A 6,750-nucleotide genomic window follows, 5' to 3' on the forward strand; every position below is an offset into this window, starting at 1 on the left:
AACATTATTCTAAAAGAATTATTAAACCTTTAACAGCTATGTAAATTATATATTCAATAATCAGAACAATTAATATTATTAACGTTTAATGATAAAAAGAACTTTGCAATTAGACTTATAGATAACTTTTTCATGAATAATTGATTATAAATATGTGCCATGGAAGGATAATTTATGTCTTTATTCAATATCTATTTACTTTTATTCTATCTATATTTTTTGATTGGGAAACTCAGATTCATTATTGATTTTTTTAGATAAATGTTTATATTTAAGTTAAATTATAAGTACTCTGATAGAAATGCTTCTGTTTTAAAGAAGTTTAAAATATTGCCTTTTAACGTATATCTTTGAAAGTTTAGAATTCTTCTTTTAAAATAAAAAATAATTATTAGTAAATGCAAACACAAAATTTATAAAAATGAGGAAATTTAATCTAAATTAATATCAATTTTTAACACTGAACGTTCACTGAATTTTTATATATTTGGACTTTTGTATATCATATGTACATCGGGAAATAACTCATTAAATCAAAAGCTATAATAATAAGTTTTACACGTTCTTTTCCAAACAATGATGTTAAAAAAGAAATCGATGATTACAGTCTACAAAATTTCACATAGTTTCATTATTAGAAATGAATTAGAGCACACACGTATACAGAAAAATATTCATTTTTATTCGTTTACTTTCATATAAAATAAAAGCATTTTATCAGAAATAAATGGTTCATAATTCATTAAAGTCTGATTATTTTGTATTTAATAATATAATACTTGATTATAATGTATTAAAAAATATGTAAAATTTTATGTCAAACTGTTTAAAAAAATTATAAAAACTAGCTATAACAACTAAAAGCAATAAAAATCATGTAATAAAAAAGAATGATTAAAAAAAATAAGATTAGAAAGTAACTAACGATAAGTATATTTCATTGTAACTTTTTTTTTACAAAAAATACATAAAAATAAAAGTAAGAATAATATTTATGAATATTATAGATAAATATGAATTTACGATTATTATAAACTTGTTATAGAATTTCCAAATACACGTATGTATAACGTTAACATTTGCACAACTTCATATAAGTACAACTTTAAAAGAATCGTATAATTAATAATTAAATACAATAAAAACTAATATTGTATAAGCAATAAACTTTTTTACTTAAATTATTGAAGAAATCGTTATCGGAATTCCTTTTGATTTTGAAATTTATTCTTTTCAATATAATTTGATTTATGAAGGTGAATAGATATTTTATAAAATAAGGATTAAAATAAAAAAACTTGAAAAAAGTTATATTTAATTAAATATTAAAGTTTTATTTAAAAAAATATCATTGGAAAGCGATAACGATTAAATAAATATTTACATTTTAAAAGTATAAACAATACATTTTGAGAAAGTGTAATAAGATCTTTTGAAGACATAATATTATGTAATAAATTAATTAATATACGCAAATATATACTAAAATAATTTATATTTTAAAAACTAATTACAATTCATTTTATATATTGAAACGTGCATTACTGTTAAACATTGCATATTATTATTAAATTCGATTTATAGTAAAAATGAACTCATAAATAACTTTAATTAATATCAGAATAAGCAACATAATATGCTAAAAAAAATACATATACTACACAATTCACGTTGTGAAGATCTATCTGTTTAACTTCACAAAAAATTTAAAATAACATAATTAGTATTTCGATACAATCAGATTTTCACCAGCTCACTTGCATATCCTAAATATATATAAATATTTCCATTTTATACATGTGTAGATAATTATTTTATAAAAAGTATAAAATATTTGGATACATTTATAGAATTATAAGATTGTATATAAAAATGTATTAACAACACATAATTGTTGTAAGACATTAAATTTTGGATCACAATTGTTTAAATTCATAAATTGCAAATGCTACAACACAATTATCAAATAAATTTGTAAACTTAGATTTCAGAATAGAAAGCTGTTTATTAATTCATAGCGATTTATATTTGGATATAATTTACATAATATTATTGCAAATAGTAAGTAACAAATCAATCAAGCGTATAATGGGGGTAAGTTCTTTTTAAATAATTTAATAAATAATCATTAAAATAATAAAGTTTAAAAATCGAAAATTGAATGTTTTATAATTCTATACAGTCCTCAAATGTTTAAATAAACGTTATAATAGTGTAGAAAATAATAACTGATATTTATTGTAAAATTTCAAAGGTTTTGATAATTTACTTAAGGATCATATTGATTTAAGTCACTTATCGAATTTTGATGAATGAATCATATAAAAAATTTTCTTGACATAATTTTCATAGGATTACTTTTATTTAACTTTTGTTAATTGGATTAACTTTTGTTTAATAATATTGTAATTAGTATTATTTTATATAAATTTATATTCAAATCAGTTTTGGAGATTTCAATTTTTTAAGGCTTTTCTGTTCTTTAGAATATTGTTCTCGTATTAGCTCGGTTTTCTTTATATATATTTGGATCTATAGGTATAAAATACTCTCAATAAAGATAATAAATGTATATAAATGTAAATGTAAAGAATACATGTTTTTCGATTGTGTCAAAATTATTACAATTGAATTTATTTGAATTTAAATTATGGATGCTCGAAGCAACAATATCTTTTAGACTATATCTCAAATAATTATGAAATTCATATCTAAAAACAAATCATATTGCTTTTTTATGGCATTATTTAACTTAAAATTATCAATACAAATTTGAAATGTTAATCTAAAAGATGAAGGTAAGTAAATTAATAGCTTGAATTTAATTAACGCATAATTATAAATTAATAATAACAGATATGTTTAAACTATTATAATTTAATAAATTCGACTGATTAATCGGTTTTATTCTATAGCATATAACAAAATTATCTTAAATGCACTAGTAGAAATAAGGACCTTAATGATATTTTAATACTTCCTAAAATTATTAATAATAGAAAAAGGATTATTACTTTAAGTACTACTAACAGAATAGCATTATTTACTTACAAAATATGAATTTGAAATATAAACGCATGAACGCATTGAGTATACTATATATAACATTTTATGTAAAGCATTATAAATTTAGGTTCATTCAATTTACGGAAAATAAATAAATTTTAACAAGAAAACATTTAAATTTATGAATAATTTTAAACGAAAGTAATTATCGCTGGTATTCATTTTTAATCTTAAGTTCATTTGTTTTTATTGAATTATTACGTCTTAAATTGTTGTAAAGCGCTGCTCAAAATTGAAATATGTTTTCACTTTATAAACTAATTAAAGCTACTCTAATTCGATTATATGTCTATAACCACTATGTTAATAAAAAAATTTATGAACGTATTTTTGGAAAAAAATCTTTGAATTCTATTGTTGTTTCTCTTGACATATTTCATATTATAATTAAATTCTGACTACTGATGCTCATACTTGCACTAATGACGAAAGCCAGGAGCGAATGAGTCACTTGAAGCAAATAGTCCATGTCTCCTACAATCTTCTCATTGCCATGAATTTTTACAGGGAATTCAATAATTAATTTTCCTAAACGACCTCGAATATCTATAACAAATCTAATGTAGATACATATAACTTATGAAATGTAGCAGATAGATTTGATTAATTTTATACTAGTATACGTATGGATCTTCATTTTGGCAGAATATTTTTATTCTGGTCTATTCATTTCACAACATTCATTCATTAATTTGTTTTTTCTATTCTTTGAATATAATACCTATTTTATACGAGCACTTTGTTGTTTATAAATCGTTCATTTACCCAATATAATATTTAACAAAGAAAATTGAAATACTTTGTTTGCATATTCCACAATATTTACGACTTATTTTGTTGAAAAGCAAACTTTTTATTTTAAATAACTTTATTTTTAATCTCTTCATTAAAATCTTACCTCTTTCTAATTTTCAAAATTTTTGTAATTTGTAAATATGCATATATTTTTTTTATTACATGTAATAATATTGTATATATGTATTTAAATTATTATATTCATTTCACATTCCCTTTGTAATTAGATTGAGAAAACCGTGTCCACAAACGCATTCAGCAATTTTCAATAGTGTAATAATTATTCCAGTAAAATAGATTCTAATATAGTTCATATTATATTTTGTATTCATGTAGTGAACAATTAAATTTAATCTTTTAACATTTCTGAACTGCTATTTCTTGACTATGTTCGATTGAATCATTTTTTCAATTTGAATAAATACGAAATATAAATATTACGAGTGTTAGTTTATTAATTTAAAATTTGTTACAATATTTTTAAAGTACTTTCTAAGAACGTAATTTTACAAAGTAAATTATACCTTTGAATACAAAAGTAATTTATATACTAGTATAAGAAATATCAAGGCTAGTGTCTATAAACTTAAGCGATATAGAAAGACTTAAAGAAATCAAGGAATCTGCGTTACAAGCATACGTTAATTGAATAAATGCGCATTTATTTTGAAAAGAAAAAATTGTAAACCTTGAGGAAGTTAACATAGGAGTTCTTGTGCTGCCCCATATGTATAATTATTGCGTATATGTTATATTTAAAAAAAATGCTATGATAAAAAATAACTGTAGATTTGAAATACCAATTATGATAAAAAGTGAAATGATAATAAAGAGAATGAAGAGATAAAAAAAGAGTGATCGAGGGAGTAAGATAGCTTAATCATTGTCACTAAAATTTCAATAGCACCATTGACAATATTAGCTATGATTGAATAGTTTTTACGGGCACCATTATTCTTTACATTTTTCAATTTTTTTGTAAAGATTTCCTAAAATAGAATAATGCATTTTAATATATTGGTCTTGTGCATACTTTAAGTTTGAAAAATTAATATCTAGTATTTTAAGTAAATAATGAACTTTTTTTATTTAAGTATACATCATTTTTCATTTTTCATTCATTAACATTAATATTCTTTATATAAATTTAATTTTTTCTTTTTTCTTATAATTCTTTTTCTTTATGATGCAAAAACAGTAAAATTCAATGTCTTTTTTTCGTAAAAACTAATATTTTGCTATTAATATATGTTAAATTAATATATATTAAACAAATTCAAATTATACCATGGAATTGCTATTGAAATTCGAGGATTAAAAACTATCAGGTAGGTACTATTTAATGTAGGTACGTTCCAGATATCTTCTAAAAATGGCTAGAAAGTTACAAATTAGATTCTAAATATGGGTTATTAGAAATTCCAAAAAATATCTTTTTTTAATATAACTAAATATAACATATCAATATGAAGTGAGGCAAAATATGAAGAATACATTTTGCGAATAAAAACTTAATAAAATTGTATTGAAGAAATAGAAATATTGATAGTTATATCTAACTAGTAACTTGGATAAATTTATTTAAAGAAAAAATATTGCTATGAACTTTTCTATAAGTTATGTTGTTAAATCATAATTAAATTAAATTACATAATAATATTAACATTACGTTATATTATATAAACATTTCAACTTTAATATTTTAGTATTTATTGTTTTTGACCTACTTACTAAAAATACACATTATATATTTATAAATATACTAATTTTTTCAAATTAGTTCCAAATTAGATTAAAATTCCATTTTTATCTTTATATGAAAATGCACCTAAATATTAATGAAAAAAATTTAATTTCATGCACTTGTAGACAATTCCATGATATTCTCAATGTCTGTTAACAAGTATTTATATAAATTATTTTTAATTTTCTGTTCAACTTCAACAAAAATAATTTAATTTAGGGCAAAATCAGATATTCATGTTTCTTTTATAAAGATATAAATAACAAAATATATTTTTTTGCAAGATACAATATGAAGATAAAAAAACTAATTATTATGCATAATTTTGAATACAAACCCATACATAAAATTGGTAAATGATAAAATTTAAATAAATGTATTTTCGATAATAAGAAAATTTTTATTTTAAATAGTAAAACATGTATTGCAAGAGAATTGAATTAATAAATCATCATATAGATATAAATTACTTTTATTTACTATATTTATTAATTATGTAACATTTTTATTTCAAAATAAAACTATCGTTTGCTGTAAAATTATAGTCTTTATCAGTACTGTAAAATGATAAATTTATTTCATTATAAGCACAATATATTTTTCTTTATTAAAACTCATAAATAAATTCATTACTTAATAAAATCAATGTTAAATATCTAGAAAACTATTTTATATTAACAGTTACATTCAAGCTTATAACATTTGATATATGATACACTTATATATTTGATAGTAATTATACAGTTATTTTTAATAAAATATTGCATGGAAATGATTAACAAAAAAAACCTTTTAGAAAGAGTAGTTATACGGTAATTAAATAAATATTAAAATATATAGAGCATATGGTTAAATGTTCAATAAGTTCAAATTCTAATTTTTCAATTAATAGGAAAGATCTTTGTTTTGAAAGTGTACAAATAATTACTAATGAATACATGATCATAAAAAGAAATAAAAAATGAAGGTTAAGGTAATAACAAGGTGTCAATATACGAACGGAAAAAATTATTCAGAACTATGTATACAAAGAAATAGAATTGCGGTAGAAGTTTAGTCAAGAATGATAGAAAAAATAAATTCGCCCATGTGAAAGAAGGCCAGGTTTACTCGGTAAGTATGTCAGCGCGTTATTGATCCAAACA

Source organism: Ceratosolen solmsi, unplaced genomic scaffold (genome assembly GCF_000503995.2).
Source record: "Ceratosolen solmsi marchali unplaced genomic scaffold, CerSol_1.0 scaffold94, whole genome shotgun sequence".
Classification (NCBI taxonomy): domain Eukaryota; kingdom Metazoa; phylum Arthropoda; class Insecta; order Hymenoptera; family Agaonidae; genus Ceratosolen; species Ceratosolen solmsi.